General features: G+C 31.8%; 1 protein-coding gene across 21 annotated transcripts in view; it reads right to left on the bottom strand.

Moving 5' to 3' along the window:
• Positions 1-20,073, bottom strand: part of pHCl-1 (pH-sensitive chloride channel 1) — a 38,432-nt gene extending 18,359 nt beyond the window's left edge. For all 21 annotated transcript variants that reach the window (XM_013309634.1, XM_013309645.1, XM_013309631.1 and 18 more), the window contains exon 1: positions 19,649-20,073. The gene's annotated coding sequence lies outside the window, so the exon portion shown is untranslated. The remainder of the gene's footprint in view (positions 1-19,648) is intronic.
• Between the last annotated feature and the right edge of the window lie 1,156 nt (positions 20,074-21,229).

Here is a 21,229-nt window from a genome sequence, read left to right as displayed (position 1 = left end):
TCGTAGGTATGTGCTACGTGCTACGAGCTACGTGTTACTACATACAAAATATTATCTTCCACAAAAAAAAATGTTTTATAAATTCTGAATAACTTCTTAGTATAAAGTAAACTGTCTTCGATATAAAGTTGAAATCGTTTTAGTTTCGTTTTAATGAGGGCAATAATTTTTACTGTCAAGACTTAGTTATAAAGTTCTTTAATGAGTTTGATTCATGAAAAACGGTATTTTGTATTGCTTTCCTGAAGATATGCGTGTTCTGAATTTCTTTTTTTTGTGTAAGTTAGTAAATATTTTAACTTTTGTCGCTTAAAATAACAAAAACTGAAATGTTTAAAAGAAAAAAAAGATACTCATTTTAACTAAATAAATTAATGATTTAAATCTGTATATTTGTTTGAATGATGTGTGATAAATGTTGTTTATTTATGTGTTACGTAATAAGGCAAAGTCAATAACTTAACGGCTGAAAGTGGGTTAAATGAAGCTTGTGATTTATTTTGTGCGGTCGACCGAGGGGCTCGTTGGCTTTTAAGTGAGGCAGTCTTGTGTACTTATGTAGGCGATGTGTTAAGTTTGTTTATCCTACTATTCTAAATGTTATTTTTTGTTATATTTATATTCCTTAACCCTTTGAACGCCGGTGAAGGACATTACGGACGTCAAAGTGGTAGTGTGATTCGGCATTTAATTATTTGTTGGTCAAAAACTCATTTAGCAAACCTACAGTGGTAGAAATAAACAAAGACTGTATTTTGAACGTATGTTGCAATGTCATAGATCCTCATCTACCATTCATGAGTACTGGAGGTTCGGTTGAATCTACTCCATAATAAAACGTTCCACGTATGAAATATTCAACGGCTACTGCTGATACTACCAAAGTCAAACACAAACGTTTTACCATAGTCAAAGTTCTTTGGTGTTACAAATTCTGTCTCTTCTATTGACAAACAGTTAGGTGCCATTTTTAACTGTTATTTAAAATTTGAAATAAATTGAAAACAATAAAATTTATGAACATCACTACCAGTTATATGCCGTAACAATTTATAAAAATAACTGAAAGATGTAAGTATTTCTGATAGGAATTGATTTCAAAGATCTTTTGTGCATTGCTGTAAGACCATTAGATGCTGTATAGAAGAAGCGATGTATAAAGTATAAAAATCGACAAGTAACGCTAAGTGCTTGAACACATTTCCGTTTTTAACGTATCATAGTAATGTGCTCCAGTATTTGCCGCTGAGATTCGCGAGTATCTTTTTATGTATTATATATTTACAACTTTAATACCCTTGTTGGGCTTTATTCTCTCTACTCCAAAAGATATAATATTCTGCGTGTGTATGACGCGTGGTTCCGACGGTTTTGTTATTAAAATAGCAGTCAAAAATGTAAGATGCATGCGAGTAACTAAAAAAGATACATCGTAACAGTGCAGTGGGCCTAGCATGAATATTTGCGACAATCGCTTTCCTATCGAATTCGTCATTTATGTCGAATTAGTATGAGATTGCTAGTGTAATTTATGCCCGAAATGGATGCTGCACAAAGAATACAATATTTGTCTATGAGGTTACGATGATCATTGTCACAAATATTCCTGATATCACTGTAACTTCAAAAGGTTGCTATCTAGATATCATTATAAAAATATTGTAAATCAAAGTTAATGTGTGCCAAGGACAGCGCCATTAGTAAAAAGCACCGGCTCTCTGTCTGAACTTGTCGGACGCGAATTAATCTATGCTACGCAATGTTGCACCGTGTCGCATTTATTCTTGTAAGCCTTAATAAAATATGCGCGAGAAAAAGATATGAAGAAAAAATAATTTTGATTCTATAGTCAGAAATTATAAAATGAAAATAATTTGTCAGAAATATACTTGATAATAAGCTTTGCACAATATGTTTAAGAAAAAAATGATGTTAGATGACGTTAGACATGTGTAGAATTTTAGTACATACTCTGTAGGGAGAAACGCATAACGATGATAACATGAAATGTAAATTAATATTTTAGTTATTTTACGAATTAAAAATACATTTTTGTTTCAGCATATTTTTAGCATATTCTGGTTAATCGTATCGTTACAAAGGTTACTTTTAGCGCGATATTGTGATAAGCCCGGACGTACTGGAGCTTTACTTGAGATACGGAACGGATCGATGCAGGAGCGGTAAGCGGGGGCTTTAAGTATTATCACACATTGTAAGATCGTGCTCCACTTCCTTTAAATTGAAGACAACTTTCTATGATATAATATTAACTGGATAAAAATATTTAAAGTCCTATTAACATAATTTTATTAGCATCGGAATATGTTTCATTCATAATTTATTTATTATTTTACGTAATTATCTATCTAGTTGCTATACCCAGAGTCTTTTAACGATCTCCTTAGTGTATGTGTAGCTATAGTGTAAAATAGTGTCAAAATAATCACCGATATTAGTTATTCATGATATTAAAATTACTAAAAAATGACGCAGTGAAATGTTAAAAATCTAAAATAGAATATACTTCAGTTATTCAGAGTAAATTTTATACTCTATAGAGACAGATTAATAACATTTCCCCTTGTAAAGGTTGCCTAAATACGAGCCGCCCTCTTAATAGCCAGATAAATACTCGCTGAAAATCGATTAGTCTGGTGATATGTCGATGTTATGGATGAGATCATGTGCTCCGCTATTGTTTTAATATGCGCCATTTAGATGGTGACAATTAATATTCTCGCATGTGGAGACTATAAATTAAATCCCTTATTTATACCTAATATCGCACAAATTTGGCATGTATTTTAAAGAAAATGATATGAGGTAGCGTGAAATTATTGTAAAACAATTGAAAAAATCTGTTTAAAAAAGTTTTAAAACATATGGATACAACATCTTATCGATTTCTATCACAGAAATCTTAGCGAAAGAGAGTTTTATGAGAGTTTTTAGGCAATGTTGTAAATGCTGTTGTTGTTGTTTTTAACTTAATTCGTCTTGAGAATTAGGTGTGTTGTAATAAAATGCAAGTATGTAATAACTTAAAGAAGAGTAGTTGTGAATATTTTAAGAGTCGAGTAGAGATCTATTCTCCAGAAATCCTCGTAAAATACTGAATAATTCAGTCGGCTATACTTTGTTTTCAGCCCTTCGACCTTGATGAGGAGATTTTCAATTCAGCCGGTACAATCCCAGGAGAGGGAACACGTAGATGAAAAACATTCCCCGTGTCAATATTCGCGAATGACTTTAACGAGTTTCGTGTTTGGATTAATTGGATTTTTTTAGTCAGCGATGGGACAATCCAAAAGTGTACATAATTGTATACTCCAATCAATCAAGCAATAACAGCTGTCGCACGAATTGGTCGGCTTGACCGGTGAAATACCATAACCATACAGAACGCTCATATTCCAAATTCAGAAAATAGTTTCATTGAAGGTCAAATTAGAGATAGTAAATTTCAAATGAATCTTCATAACTGTAAACAGAAGTCATTTTATACTTAATTTTCCATGCACACAAGCAAATATGACAATATTTAGGTGTTGTTTGGGTTCTCATTTCACAATGGCATTAAAAGACTATAAAATTTCGTCATGAAAACATTTTTAATGAATAAAAAGGGGTACCTTTTTTGCGAGCATTTAACACATACGAAACAAAATGTTTACTCGTTGGTCAGTATGGCGATAAAATGAATACAAATCGTCGACCCGAGCTCGTTTTGTACGGCCTTAAATTAACCCAGAAAACAAGAACTTATGTTTTTACACAAAGAACTCTTTGTATTTACCACTTTTTTAATTTTTCACAATAAAATATTTTTATTCTACATGTTTATAAGCAGTCACTTTGTTCTTTAGTTGTGTAATAAAATTCTGTTTCTTTCTTGGTAAGGTCAAGTGGATTACCATGAAAGTGTTTAATATTTTTTTTTTTGAAAGTAAATAAATAGATAATTTATATAATTGATTAAGCATTTTAATTACTAAGATACCATTATATTAAAGGTACCTCTTAATTCATTTTTGTATTTAAACATTTACTAATTATTACTTATTAAATTAATACCATACAAATACCAAATTAAGGAATGGAATAATATAGTAGAGTGTCGGTGGCTCAGGGGTCAAGCACTTGATTTGCAATCTGCAGGTCCTGGGTTCGAATCCTGCCATGTACCAATATATTTTACAATTAACATATGTATGTACAATTATCCGACGTTCTTATGGTTAAGGAAAACATCGTGATGCATCCTGCACATATCTGAGAAGAAAACAAGTCCACCAACCCGCACTTGGCAAGCGTGGTTGACTATGGCCTAATCACCCTTAACTTAGGGTAGGCTCCGAGCCCCTCGGTGGGGACGTATAGTAAGCTGATGATGATGATGAAATACCAAATTTACAAGTAAATAGAAAATGTTATTAATGTATGTAGTTACATTGAATGTTATTTTCCTATTCAAAGAATCCTTGCTTTGATCGATCATAACCTTTTGAACGTTCGCATTAAACGCCCTTTCAATAACTAGTTAAAATGTCAGGCATTTTGTAGGCGTGCGTTTGTTGGGGACATTCAAGGACACAATTTTTATTTATGTCTAACTCGACATACAGTTGCGGAAATTCGCTGTGGTCCAGTTACAGAAAATATTACCTTGTTTCTCGCTTCTGGACAAATTCCGCCTTTTGTTACAAACAACCAATTAGATAACAGTGAGCTGTGCAAAAACTGAGCAAACTTTTTTCAAACAAATACATTTAAAAAATGCTTACTATTGGTTATTTTTCCGTCTCGTTTTAATGTGTACAAGACTTTGAAATGGTTGTAGCTTTAAAGGTTCAACACCGCCAGAGTCCCCGATTGTACATTGCAGTTCTAAAATCTAGTTTCCTTACAATTTATACTCTATGTAACGTCCGATCATATCCCGGTATTTTAATCATTTATATAATATCTCATAAATAATTATTTTTAAACACGTTAATTTTAAAACATGTTGGTTGACTTAATAATTAAAATTGAATGTTGAATCGAGTTTCTCAACTTGACCTATATCAATTATAACAAACTAAACAAAATTCTGGCATCAAAATCTCATCTACACTTGGCTTACTGCTATAGTTCTTGTTTGCAACTTTAAGAGCTTTATACAGTCCAACTGCTAGAGGACTTTAAAGAAAAAACTGGTACATAAAATCTATTGTCAGTTTTGACTAGTAATAAAAAGTTAAAAGTAAAATGTATAATTACTAAAGTTAACTATAGTCTCAAAGAGTTAATTTATTGTGGTCAGTGTTATCTAACTTCCTGTGACGTGCATAAAAGAAGGTTCTTTAGCATAAATATTTTGAAAGAAGAATTAAGTTAATTCAAACAGGAATATACAAGGTATACATATATGTTCTCAAAAAATTTAATGTCTAAATATCTGGTAATCCCATTACAGTTTTCAATGCTATATTGGCTACTAGATATGTTGTTGGTGTACATATTTATATATTTATTTAATTTATGTTTTAAAAGTCCCTGAAAATGTTTAACTTCACCGAATGTAGTTTTTCGTAGTTCAGCTTGGCACGGTCGTGGGTGGATTATAGTTATAAGTAATAATTAGAAAAGTTATAAAGGCAGAAGCCCTTGTCAGATGTAATAGCGTGAGTACAGTGCAGGGTCGAGCCGGCGGTCACGGCCGCCCCGGCCAACTTGGCAAGCCGGCTTGGTTAATTTTATCGATCTACAAACCCATTCTTTTATTAAAACCGTCATCTTTTACGTTATAAACAGTTTAGTTTTAATTTGGTAATCAAAAATGTTTGATTAATTAAATTTTCACAAAGGAATAAAGCACTAAAGTTTGAGTTTTTGCTTTAATTAGTTTAACGCCGGCTGGTTATATAGGTTACGAGGCTTGTAACTTTAAAAAATTAAAGCAATTGTTCGCAGTAATTTAAATATTTAATCGTTAGCGGGACACTCGTTTCATAAAAATAATGATCAAGATTAACAATACGTATAGGCATGGGGTAAGTTTTAATTGTGTTTCGACTGCACTAACTCTTGTTATATATTATTACTATAAAATATATGTATAAAAACATACAGACGAGTTGAGAACCTTCTTTTTTAATATTTTATACTTCGAGAAACAAGTTTCCCCTTTTCTAAAGTTTTGAATTCATTTTTAAACCCTTCTGTAAGATTTAAATGTCTTATTTGCAATTCATTTATGAAATAATTTGACTATTGTGTGGTGAACTTTCTGGAAATATAATAAAAAAAAACTTTATCTGATGTACTGAACACATTATAAAGAAAAGATCTAGATAGGACTAGATATATTTATAAATTCGGAAGTGGACACATGTTTTGGCACATATCCGACGAATTTAAAAATAGACATTGAAGTCGATAGAGTTCCGATGGCCGCTTTGTCGTACGAGGTCTTTGTGAAGTGATGGTTGTAATATATTGTTTTTTTTTCTATTTACAGCATTGTCAAGATGTATGATGGTTTTCTAATGTTTGAATAATTTTAAATTCTTTTTTACTGCCTTGACCCTAATCTACTAAACCGATTTGAACCTCTGAGATGTCCTTCGATTCGCCTTCTTCCCTTTTATACTATAAGAACAGCACATCGCTACAAAATAAATATAATTGACGTATAATAATTTTACTTTCAAACATCGTTGAAAACTAACAATCGGGACAGATTGCTTAAAAACATTTTGCATTAAACATTAGAAGATTGGTATTGATTTTTTAAGTAATCATTTCAAAAGCTTTTAAGTGATTACTCGATCTTTTTCTAGTTTTCCTTTTTACAAAATATCTGCATCAATATTACTTAACTGAAACTACTAATATATTGCGAATTATATAACACAAGTTTTACATAGTTTTATATATATTTAATTGAATTTATTTATTATAAATATAACGTTAAGAAATTTCAATTTCACCGTCTGTGTACCACGCGCAAATAATGTTCTAATTTAATTTAGTAATTATTTTACAAATTAGATATTTGCTACAATTCGTACACTGGTTTAAAACACACTTTATCGTATTAAAATTAAGCATGTTATTGGATATGTGCAAGATATTACTTAACTATTTTTAGATCAGTCTATATTATATCTCATAAGTTTGTTTAGGTACAAGTTATATGTCTTCTTATAAGACGCATTACTAGACTTAAATATAGTCTTACATTGCAGTACATTCTTGATCGTCACCCTGTGATATAAGATTGGCTGGTGAATTCTTCTGATCAATCTTACTTTTTACTATTTTACTAATATTACAAATGCGAACGTTTGGATGGATGGATAGGTAGATAGATGTTTGTTTGATAGTATCTCCAGAACGGCTGCATGAATATCGCTGAAAGTTGGTATGGTGTAGAACATAGCCTGAAATAACACATATGTAACTAACAAAGTTTTTTTTTAATTCAGAGCGGACGGAGTCGTGGGTGACAGCTAGTACATGATAAATTCTAAATGCTGATTTAAGACGACAAACGTCCCTTAAGTTGTAGTTAATTGTTATTTAACTTTCACTAGTCTTTTTCAGTCTATCTATTGTCAAAACACACTTATAAAAATTTAAGATACTTTATTACAGCAGACGTAATTAAAATTTACTTATTCTAAGAAAGATTTTGTTATATTTTGAACATAAAACGCTTAATTGCTTACAACACTTTGATTTGAAATACCTCCTAGTCTTTACAATTAGTACAAAGCCAACAAAATGGAGTAAATCAGATTTATTGTGCAAAGATATGCCGAGAACAATACTCTACATTGCTTTTTTACGAGCGAACGCCGCGGTAGGTAATTGGAGCTTATGTGATTGTAATGCGGTTTTCTTAACATAAATACGGATTTATAACAAACGAAAGTATTGTACGTATTTATAACTTCCTTGTTTGTATATGTTTTATATTTGCTTTTTATCATTTTTTTTTCAATATGTTAGAGTGAATCTTAAATGCACTTGATTTGACTTCAAAGATCAATTATTTTTTGGTTATTATTATTTTTTTTATAACTTAATTTAACACAACTTTAGTTGTCAATTAAAATGCTTAAATCGGTATGTTAAAGAATAGGTTAAGTGTAATTTTAACAATATAAAATAATTATGCCGTAATAAAATTGATTAAAAGTTAAATAATAGCTTGTTTCAGTGATTACATTAATGCAGCTACGTGATATAGCAATAAAGTCTATTTACAAAGATGTTTATTTTTATATTTGCGTTATTTTACAGCTACAAGATCGTTATTGTATTTCTTTTCACCAATGTGGAACGTGTTCGCATCACAAGCTGTAATGGAAGTGTGCAACTTATTGTTGGCAAAGCCGACACATTATTATATGACGCAGACAAATGGCTGGCTTTATGACAATGTTATTACAACTTAATATACGTAAGTTTTTTTTAATAATTATTTTTGACTTGTATTTTTTATGTAATTTCTTATCGGCTTGCTCTATTTAGAAATCATCTTTCTTCAGTAAATTCTCAGGAATTATTTTATGTCGCGTTTTATTAGCATTGGAAGAAGGCCAAGTTCAAATGTTATTTATGAAAAATGAATACAAAAATATAACAATAAATATAAGGACTTAAAGACAACAAATTAACTTAATTAAATGCGTTGCTAAGCATGTTTCTAACTTGAATAACGTGAACGTGAATAAAGTTTAAGATAGAAAAGGAAATTAAGAGCTCACATATCGACCCAAATTCTAGACGTCTAGGCGGCGTATAGTTGCCGTCACATTCAGACTTAGCTTGTTCTACTTTTATACTTTTGTGCTAATTTTTTTTTCTATTTTATTCCGCTATTCGTTTTTATTCGACTTGTTTGTGATACGATACTTTGTTAGGTCGTAATATAATTTACAAATGGAACGAAAATGTGCTACTTTCTATGTTGTATGGATTTTTAATATAATATTTTAATAGAACTATCTTACTAATATTATAAATGCGAATGTTTAGATGGATGGTTGGATGGACGGATGTTTGTTTGAAGGTATCTCCAAAACGGCTGAACTGATCTCGATGAAATTTGGCATAGATCTAGAACATAGTCTGAAAGAACACATAGGCTACTAATTAACTATTTTTTAATTCCGCGCGGACGGAGTCGCGGTCGACAGATAGTGTACCATATTCTAGAATATGACTACAGTCCACAGAATACTTTGTGCTTTGGTTTTAAATGAAAGTGTTTTTTTGTATGTTTCAGGTATATTTAGTGATACTGCCACTTTTAAAAATGCTGACATCTATAGTATTCAAAAGGCAGTTTTTCTATTCAAATGTTATTCGTATCATCAAATACATACGTGAAAGTGAAACTTATAAGATTTGTCGGCATTTCAGGAATAAATTCTTCTATATGTGATCCATATCGGTTACTTTATTACTATTCATGAAGAATGGAAGCCGAATGTGCCATCGTCGGTTGTAAAAAGAACATAATGTGAACGAATCGGGGTCACGTTTGGGACAAATTTTTGCGACCAATTTCACTTTGATCAGTGAAACGTGTATTTAGGTTATCTACACAATAGCAAGTTTGCTATGATAAAATAATACAGGTTTTTTACTTATAAGGAAAAGGTTTTCGTAAGCTTTTGATTAACACAAAGTAAGCAACATAAAAACAAATAAATAGTAGAATAAATATAATAAAATAAATACAGGACTACGGGGTAAAATCATACTGTATTTTACCATCATGTTAGGGGTATAGGATGGAAGAGTATTCATAGTAGAAGCGAAAAAACGTAATTATTTCCTTATTTTGTAAGCAAAATATTTAGACACTGCATATGTATAGTGGTCTAATCATCACCGCAAAGAGCGTCCGTGGCTCAGGGGTCAAGCACTTGACTTGCAATCTGCAGGTCCTAGGTTCGAATCCCGCCATGTACCAATATGTGTTTCGATTTCCGATTTTGTGAAGGAAAACATCGTGATACAACGTGCATATAACTGAGAAGAAAATTCAAAGATATGTATGAAGTCAACCAACCCATACTTGGCCAGCGTGGTTGACTACGGCCTAATCACCCTTAACTTAGCGTACGCTCCGAGCCGCTCGGTGGGGACGTATAGTGAGCTGATGATGATGTTTTTAAATCATCCTTATTTCAAGTAACAAGTAAGTGAACTATTTCGTTTTCTTTGTTGTTAGATATTTTTAAATACTTACTATGGTTTTATTCTATATCATTATGACTTAACCTATGTGTATACCTAAGTCTTCTGTATAAGTTTTTTCAATCACCTTATTGTGTTCTAAAATCTGCTTCATCATGTAAGCAATAAGGTTCATATTTGAGTAACAATGTAAGATTTACGTAAACATCAAAGGGAGCTTACATTGTGGTGTATTGTTAGGAACTGTTCGTGAGACGTCGGCGTGGGAAGCGAGCGATTGCACACTATACAAAGCACGTAGCCTTTTGAATGTGTACACACAACGTTCCTCATCCACTGTTATGTTATCTTATAATGTCTACATTTTTAAAATTCCTCTTCATTTCTTTCTTATTTCCACTATTTACTACACACATGTAGTGTTCACGTATAGATTTACGGTTGTATACTGAAAGGGAATTTTTCATTTCAATTATGACACATATGTTTTATCTGATACTAGCTGCTGATCGCGGCTCCGTCCTCTCGAAATAAATAAAAATCTTACGTTGTACATTTATGCTAAATTTCACAGAAAATTAAATAGCTACTTAATTAAACTGATATAAATAAAAATGGCTAAACACGTATATTCGTCCGGTGGCAGCACCGACTAGTTTCGAGCCCATCGGGGGCCCTTCATCAGGGTGATTGGTACTAGTATTATTTCGCGGACGCGGCCCGTCGCTCACACGGACGAATATACGTGAGTATTTGGCCGTTTTTATATCAGTTTATTATAATGTCTATAGATAAATCATAATTCAATATTGTAAAATTACAAGGAATAGACTAATTGTTGTTTCGATTCCAATAATTCTCACTTAAAATATTTATTGACGTAATTAGGTTTAGCTAATACCAGATTTAATTAAAACGGAAACAGTTGGTTGCGTTTCAAACTTGCTTATTAATTTATTCATTGTTATAGAGAGGTTCAGTTGTTTTGTTAGCAGTTATTACAAGCAATCCGCGGAATGAACCACTAACTCAAACACATTTGTAAACTAGCCAAATGTGATTAATTAGGTCAGAACCGGTCACATAATTACACTTAGTTTGTTCGTAGTTCATTTTTGGTTAACTACGTTTTGTATACTTAATAAATATAGTACATCTTTTAGCTAATACCTTTTATAACTTGACTAGCTGTCATCCGCGACACCGTCTGTAAGGAACTAAAAAAAAACGTAGCAGTCTATGTCTTGTTCCAAACTGCAGCCGTTCTGGAGATTGGTAAGATTATCATATCATTAAAGATTGTTTTAAATTAATTATAATTAAAATGTTTCCTTGTGTTTTATTAGGAGTTAAGACTAATTAATTTAATACAGGCTTAATGTGTGGAGGAACTTTTCAGTCATCCGAAAACTGAGTAAGATAAAAATACAGCATTAACAAAAAAAATTGCTATTTTATAATTTTGCCTTTGTGAAGTTTTTTCATTTCTAAAACAAAACACAACTTCGTATAAGATAAATCTGCGACATTGAATATTTTACATTACTTTTCCTCCAGGGAACTGTTAGCTTGAGTAAGTTTTTTCAGCTTTCTTTTGGCGTATTTCTGGAGATTTTATTTTAGATGTTGAAACAAGAATGGTTTATTTTTGTTAAGTTTAAGTTTCTAGGTAGATAAATTCTTTATTCGAAACATTAATAAAAGTGTTAGGCGAAATGGAAATCACATTTTTTTTTCGTTTACTAAGTATCATGTCGCCTTATAGAGTGTATTTTCCTCATTTTCCCGCGCAGGTCGCTAATCGTGTTGCCAATCGAATATTTTAGACTATTTTGTCATTTAAAGCTCTTTTGTATGATAAATGTATGTAAAACAACATATTATATATCGTAAACCTAGTTGACTTCTAATCGACCCATCATGTAAGGTTAAAAGACTGAAATTAATCTATTTTTATTTTTAATAAAGTATAAACGAGGTCGTCTACTCTATCGATTGCATCAGTAATGAAGAGTCTAATGATAGAGAAAATAATCGATTACAAGTGTACAACGAGCTTCTTTATAAAGTGAACTCGTAATAAAAATAACAAGTTATATACTTGATACTTTTATAAAGTTAATTTATAATGAGATGAAATTATGTACATATATAACTATGTTGAATGATAAAAACAGTATCTATAGAGCTAATAAGACGAGTTATGTTTAAAATACATTTAATGAAATTATAAATATTTCTAATCAATTTTAATATAAGTTTCTATTAACTAATACCATCTTTATATTATATAATATTAGGTAACAAAGAACTCACCGTAGCAAATGTCGTAGCAAAGCAAAAACCTGTACGGGGCTACGGTTTTCGTAGACGCAGGTATCGACCGCACACCGCGCTTCGCATGTGCTAAATAGCTTTGAATTCGTTACAACTCATTTATAAACCCTATTTGACTATTGCTCAAGGTTTGCGAACAAAGAAAATGACTAAGAATTATATGTTTATATAGTTTCTTTATTATTTTTTTTGTAATTTCATTATACAAAATATGTAAGAGAGTTGCTTACATTTGCGTTGTACAATTTCTAATATACTAGTAGCAATAATTATCATTCATTACGCGAGTCTGGAGTCGACCCTTTCATCATAAGCCCGACTTGTCTCGTTATGTGTTATTCAGCCAAATCTCGTATATTTTAATGAAAGAACGAAATGTTTGCTAAGAAATGGGTGTGACATTACAAAATATTGTTTATCGTATTTTATAAAAAATATTAGATACGTTTTTATAGATACTAAGGTTTTAACAAATTACCAGAAATGGTATTAAATTTACCTACAAATGTTAGATAGGAATTATGTAAATTAAAAGTAATTTATTTTATATTGTTCACTGTAAAAGACAAATTTACGTAATCTTCTTTGTCTATATTTAGGTCCATTTCCGAAACAACATTTAAATTGTCGCTTCAATCATCTCTTGTCGCCTTGAGGATCGTTTTAGGAGATTAGAGTGAATTAAAATTTTAAGCTTGTTTCTAATATTGTTTCTCAGAAAGAATAACAAGTGGATTGTCTTAAGAATTTATGATGTTATATTTGTACTATTATTTTCGTTGATGACAGAATTATGCGTGAGAATGATACAATTAATAAAGGGATCCCATTTGTATATTACTAACCAACTTGTTAATTGAATTAATAATCTGTGGACCTTGTCTATTATTAATAGTAAGTTAAAATTTTCATAAAGCTTTTTTTGACTAAGTAGGTTTTATATATTTTATGACAGTACCAACCATGATATCAACACCTATATCACCGGGTCAAATATCCTTATTTAACTGTACTGGTGAATATGTCAATTATACGTAAATGAAAGATCGTTACATGTTTGCAAAGTTCTGCACATATATACTGAGAAGAATAAAAGATAATGAGTTGAGTACACGCTATACGCTTTCGATCGGTTGATTGTAAAGCGTTTTACTTTTCCCTACTCGAAGAAATAGACATGTTAATTGTGTCCGTTGTAGAAAATCTTCACGATTTTAAAACAACTTTCATAAAATGTCAATAATCTTTTAAGGCAAATTCTTAATTACACAGCCAGTGTGTACATATAAAAACTTCAGTTCTGTTATTGTTTGATTTATATGTATGTTATATGATAAAAAAAACTTTTTCTATCAACAAATGTGCAAACCCAGAAAATTGTGAACTCGTTTTTGTTTAACTTATGTTTTTGCTTCATTGTGAGAATTGTTTAGTTTCTAGTTTAACAAACATAAAAAATATACTATGTTCCAGTTTTATTACTGTATATTACACTGTGATATTATATTTGTGCATTCCCTTTAGAAAAAAATATAATTAGTAGTTGTATTTCAATTCATCATCATCATCATTCATCATCACCTCACTGTACGTCCCCACCGAGGGGCTCGGAGCCTACCCTAAGTTAAGGATGATTAGGCCATAACCAACCACGCTACCCAAGTTCGGGTTGGTTGACTTCACACATATCTTTGAATTTCTTCTCAGATTAGTGCAGGTTGCATCACGATATTTTCCTTTACCGCAAGAACGTCGGATAAATATATATATGTATATTGAAAATCGAAAAACACATTGGTACATGGCGGGATTCGAACCCAGGACCTGCAGATTACAAGTCAAGTGCTTAACCCCTAAGCCACTGACGTTCTCATTTCTCTCTTATTTCAATTGCTTTAGGATATGTTAACATACCATAAATTATCTATTACTTATCATTAACATGTTTAATACAGGCTTATTCAAAATTTATCTACATATATTAAGGAGGTTGCTTTTTTTTTATAACAGAAGGGGGCAAACGAGCAGCGGGAACACCGAGGTGTTCAACGACGCCCATGCACATCAGCAATACCAGAGAAACCGCAGATGCGTTGCCGGCCTTTGAGGTGGTGATAGGCTCGCTTCTTGAAGGACCCTAAGTCGTAGCGGTTTGGAAATACCGCCGAGGACAGACCATTCCACAACGCTGCTGTGCGAGGCAGGAAGTTGCTGTCTAAGATAGTTTTCTTAATTGCGTCTTATTATCACATACCTGTCATAGTAACATAGGTTCGCCTCGTGTACTAAATTAGAAATTCCTTACTCTCGGAGCTATAGACACATGATATTACTAAATCTATAAGCTATATCTAAGCCTCGTAAACATATGTCATAGTAATACTATAGATTGATTAATTGATATACGATGTACAAATTAAAAATAATATTTAATTAATTTACAAATAAACAAAAATAAATCAAGAGATGAGAATATTACAAAGGCAAGTTGTGTGTACCATAACAATAAACTTGAGCTTACATTTCTGTTCTCAAATGAGGTTGGAAGTTATCTTAGTATAGACAAGGGTCATTTTCGACAAGAGTTTATGAAGAGCTAGGGAAAATAGGTCACAAAAACAACTTCATAAATCATCGATGAATAAACACGCTCTACTGCAAATTCAAGATTCATGTTAAGCTACGGTTCTGCATACGATTGGCATTAAAGTTTTTAAAGTTGATATAATTGAAATATATAATTTTATATATTACATCTCGAGAACATCGAACGGATCACGCTAAAATTTTTCATAGGTTCATAGACTGAAAGGTATATAGACTATAAATTATTTTCTTTAGTTTTGGCGCGGACAGAGTCCGGAAAAAAAGCTAGTATTTTAGTAATACGAGAAAGAGAATGTTAAAAAATCTCCCTAAAATGTGCTTTGGAGCAAGAAGCATTCGTACCCTTTTATAAACTACATACATCGTACACCTCACTTAATTTTGTTTTTATTTTTACTAAATCGTATTTTATAAAAAAAATGACATTAGCTGATTTTGTGTTTCATAACGGTTAAAATACTAAACATGATTTTTTTTCAGTTTTATGGTATTTCATAATTCACGTTCTTTATTGATGAACTGTTGTAACATTGCTGAATAAACTCTATATTTATTTTGTCTGTGGATATCGGAAAAAATGATTTATTGCTAGATGTCGATACAGTTGTCCAACGTCGCCATCGATCAATATGACATCGTTTGTAGGAAGTGTATCAGGATGATTACGTTCCAGCCTACCCGAAACGTTAGACGATATTTTTAAAGTATTTTGTTCCTAAACAATTTCATTTTTGCAATAATTAAGATATTGAATATCGTAGTAATGTTAAAACATGTATAAATAATTCATTCATAAAATTAGTTACTTTTATTTTATTAACAATCCACAGAAAGAAAATACAACACATACAAAAATACTCGCCCTGAACATGGACCCCTGACGGATCTGAAGCAATTCGGTACCATCATCGGAAGATCATACGTAAGGTAAGTCGTTTCTAATTAATTTATAATAATGTAATCATAAAAGTTTAAACCTTTTTACCCATAGAAAAGTTAAACATCAGTAGATTCTTTTGATATAACGTAGTAGCCTATACAATTATTCAAGGGCGAGGTTGGTGGCTACTTCTCGTCTAATTATAACAGTTTGACATTCTGTGACGAGTGAGGTGCGGCTGCGATGCACTCGACCGTCGCTATATTGTTTACAACGTGTATCATATAATCTTTGTCAATGACTAATGTGCTTATTTATAATACGTTGAGATACTTTTCCTTCGTGTTTGCGTTTCATTTATATGTGCCAAGTTCTCGCAATGGTATTTTCTTTTAGATATTCAGTTATGTAATGTAATTGAAACTTAAGTTTCAATGTTTGTGAGTAATATGCGCATACGCTAGAGCTGTTTTTTTTTAGGTTAGTTTAGGTACGAAAATAAAAGTAAAGTGTAGTGTTTGCTTATAAGTGGCGGCCATGTGATGTTAAAATGTTACGATGTGTAGTAGCTAATTAATATTGTTATTTGATTTAGTCATAGCCGTGGTTATATTTCAGTAAATTCTAAGTATACAATTACTGTAATATATCCAATAAAACACGAGTGTCAAGTCCAAGATGTATAATTCGACTGTTCTACAAAATATCCATTCAATAGGGTAAATTATACAAAGTAATTTTATAGCTACCTACATCACAATTACATTAGAATGATGATTACTATTGGTATTTTGAGAGAGAATGCTCAATCAAACAGATTCATGAATAATTAAACGGTAGACGTAGTTTGCTAACTAGCCAACTAGACAAATGGGTGTTCGGGAAGTGTCGTAACTGAAATTAGAACGCAATCCCCGGCCAATAGGTCGTTTGGCCGCTGCTCGTAACCTCCGCGGCGAAAGGAAACAACGGAAGCAGAACAATGTTTTTTTTTTAAACATCAACTTTCAAGTGTATATTATATAGCTGGAGCTCAGAGTTGTTGGAGCTAACAATTAAAATTAGAAGTGCAAATAATTTGCTTTACAAATAGGCCACAACTCTCGACTCCGCAGTAGAGAACTTGACCGCTAGAACCGCGAGACAAAAACGTAAAACTTTAACGAGCGGGCCGAGTCAGAAAAAAAATAATTTCAAAATTAAAATGTAAATGCACTAAACTATTTGTAATAATTTAAAGTTTAAATTTTATTTTGCATAATTTTTATGACAGCTCTTTTTTTGGAATTTTAAAATTGAACACCTCTATACTAATTTTTTAAATGTAAATAAGTGTTAACAAAATAATATACGATATTCCGACATTAATTTATTTAGTCCAGTAGGTAATTTTAAATTATTTCACCAAACGCTATTCTGTGTTATATCTTTTAGCTTTGAAATTCAAAATGGAATTTCAACGAGCAGTCCGCATTCAGATGATACTGTTTAATTATTCGTTAGTACATTAGTCTTGACACTTTTATGCATAATTTTCTTATTAAATAATAATTAGCTCTCGTAATATGCATAATTAGAAATACTTTATGCTTGAAGTTTATTAGCAAGTTCATAATTTATATGTATAACTTAGAGAACAGGTTTCTATTCCTGAAATAAATTGAAAAAATCAACTTTGTAATTTTAGTTAGCTTATTCGGGCCAAAGATATATTTTTTAAAAATAATTCCTTTAATCAAAAAACAGCTAGATATAAAATAAAGGTTAAATAAAGGTACAGCCAAAGGTTTTATGTTTCAAAAAATAATTTGATGCGTGGGTAATAAAGATAAACCTACTGGTAAACCTTTTTCAAACCCAATGATTTAAATCTTGGTTGAATCGAACCTTTTCCTTTCCAAAAAAGAAAATTCCTAAAGCTTATCTTTGAGGTAGGGTCGTGAGGATTATTATGTAATACATCGCGGGACTTTTCTCATCGATCCTATCTTTGTAACGGATTTGTAAGACAACGAAAGTGCGGCAATGTCGTAAAATCGACATAAAAAGAGGGAAAAAACATAAGAAATTAATAAGGTACGCGATGGTAGCGATTAACCGATATTCTCTATTCTGACGTTTTAATACATAAAGTAAAGTCCCTACTTTAACTACTAATTTACGCATAAAGCTCCCTAGCCTTATGCGTGATTTTCTCTACGGTAATTTAGTTTTTATATTAAATCAGAATTAAAGTCTCTCATTCGTAGTCTCGGTGAAAGTACTTGATTTAAATTTTCTAAATAGAAATTTTAATTTTAAATCAAAATATTGGATGGCAGCCAGAAAACTACGGTAGTTCACATTTATAAACAAGAAGATACTGCAATCCATTTACATCAATTCATTGAGACACATTACATTTTTATCTCGTTTCACGTAACAATTTTATTACATTTATCCGAACTTAGAATTTCTTTTTGATGTTTTAGTGCAAACATTGTCAATCTTTCGGGATACTGTTTAGGACTGTGTCTGTGGTTTGTTATTGTCACAGATTACATTATTGTCTTTGGATGTACATACATATGTATTATGAAATTATACATATAATCTTACTAAGTATATCTTATATAATAAAATTCTCGTGTCACAATTTTCGTTCCCATACTCCTCCGAAACGGTTTGACCGATTCTCATGAAATTTTGTGAGCATATTGAGTAGATCTGAGAATCGACCAACATCTATTTTTCATCCCCCTAAATGTTAAGGGTAGCCCACCCCTATTTTTTTTTCAGACAAACACGCGGACGGAGTCGCGGGAAACAGCTAGTATCATTAGAAATTCTTTACCCTGCTTTTAGGAGGATAGTGGAGATATCAGTTTCATTGTGACATCTTGTGGCCTAAATATCTGGACCGATTCTGATGAGTAAGGTGTCATTCAGTTAATATTCTTCTCACGGATGTCATAAGTACACTGAGTAGGGTTAACAAAAGTGTTTAATGAACTATTACTACAAAATAATTTTATACGTTTGAAACAAGTTATGTTGTGATGAAGAGAGTACGGTCATTATTCGGTTCTCGTCAGCGTTTAATACGGCAAGTCGTAAAATCTAAACATAGTGTGTACATTATAGAACATTTTCAGGTTCATAATATTTTTATGATGATTAACGTACGTGATGTGATGATTTGTATTCATGAGATCGTAGTATGTATATTGAAAGGAATTTTTTTAAGTCATATTTTTTTTTGGTGACCAAATATTTTTATTTTCTGTTCAATGCAATCGTTATTGTAACGTCGCCTTTGTTCGCCGTAAAAAATATTTAATGCCAAATTAATTTTATACAGAAGAAAATATATAATAGGTCGAACGTGAAAATAATTTTATTATATCATAATTAAACTAGTATGAATAATAATTAACTCAGTTTGAATAATGAGACAATTGTATGTGACATAATTATTGCAATGCATATTTATAATAATGCCAAGTTTTGGAAAAAATTACTAAGTTATACATAAAAGTTGCATAGAGCCTAAATTAGACTTTTTACATAGTTATATTATGAATTATTTAAATAATGTCGTTTATGAAACAAAACGACTGATTCGTTACATTTAAAAGTTACCTTCGCCGCTCCCACCGCAGTATCGATTCCGGCACCACCAGCGCCCCCCACTGGTTGCCACCACTTGCCGTCACTCGCCGTCAAGCAAAATAAAACAAAACAAACAAAAAACACACACTAATATACGATGTATCGTATTCGACCGGCGAAAACCACTACACTTTTCGCCACTGAAAACTTAGAACAACTTTTCAAATATTAAAAAAAATTAAATTGGAAAGCGTTAGAGCGTCCGAAGGGTCTTAATCTGTCTTTAAAATTAATTCTATTATTTTTAAAGTAAAAGTCCTGTTACAAAGTTTTTTTAGATCGATTTAAGGTTATCCATTTTGTACGGCGCGAACAGAGAGGCGAAAGTTTTCAGCGAGACGTTTGAAGGCGACTGTGCTTTTGTTACGCAACTCACTGCGGCGTGCTCCGCTAGGGGGCAGTGCGCTGCGAGTGGCGCAGTGGCGGGCATGCGCCCTGCGCGCCTCGTGTCTCGCGCACACCATCTTTTGTTCATTACGCTTTTTATTCCACCGTTAACAACATTAAATTAATTTATTAACATATAGTAAGATAACCTGTGTATTAAGGTTTCATTTCAACGGCAGAAAATTTTTAAAACTTACAAATTTCTTTTAAAGTTTGCTACTATAAGATCTTGGTGTATGTCGAGTCTTGGTAATCTTCTAATGCTTTCTATTATTCGAAATTAGTATAATATATAATATTATGAGAAAGTGTAATGACATGAATTTATTTTCGTATCACGTAGCGGCATCAGCATGGCAAAGTCAATAGCATGAGAGGTCAGGGCGCTGGGATGTCGCCGTCGCCAGTCGCGTGGAGTTCGGCTATAGTTCTTTGCTAAACGCCTATTATTTGGTTATACAACGGATTAGTCTGAAAAAATATCCAGCAATATGAATATAGAATTTAAAAGAAATTCTTTAAATGTCCTGGAATTTCCATAATTTTAACAAAATTCAACGACAATGATTTTAATAAGCCTACGTAATGAGATTAAATAAATTTTCATAATGAACATAAGCGCCAACATCTGTTACTTGAGGGGCCAACTACGATCGTTATGTACAGTATAAAGTATTTTGTATTTTTGCACAAGTTCCTATGAACAAAGTAAAAAGTACGTATCATCTTTTCTTATTCTCATCTTTAGAGTTTCTATGTATTTGTTAAGGTTTTTCAGTCTTCACGATTACATATCAAAAAGTAGTGTTGTCCTTTTCAAAAAGCAAATTTGTGAATATTCAATTCGTGTTTTGATTTTTATTAATTTCAATAAAGTGACTGCAAGCAATTGATTCTTTTACAATTTATTTGCTTATAAAACTTTTAAGTGTGCTTGCGAAATAAGTCTGTTTTATTCATCTCGAGCAATTCTTTTTTATTTGTGTGATAAAAAGCCTGAGCGGAATCTTTTGTTTTACGTTCCGCAGAGCAAAGCGGAGACCGCCTTTGTAAATATGCACGGCCCGCACCATCACATTGTTTGTTTCCTATATTTAGTTTCTTTTGAGCATTTCTTTTTAGACACTCGGCCCACCTTTATTACCTACGCTACAAATTCTTGAA

Source organism: Papilio xuthus, unplaced genomic scaffold, assembly GCF_000836235.2.
Source record: "Papilio xuthus unplaced genomic scaffold, Pxut_1.1 DF827777.1, whole genome shotgun sequence".
Classification (NCBI taxonomy): domain Eukaryota; kingdom Metazoa; phylum Arthropoda; class Insecta; order Lepidoptera; family Papilionidae; genus Papilio; species Papilio xuthus.
Note: the sequence above shows the minus strand (reverse complement) of the source record. Positions and strands in the feature narration are given on the sequence as shown.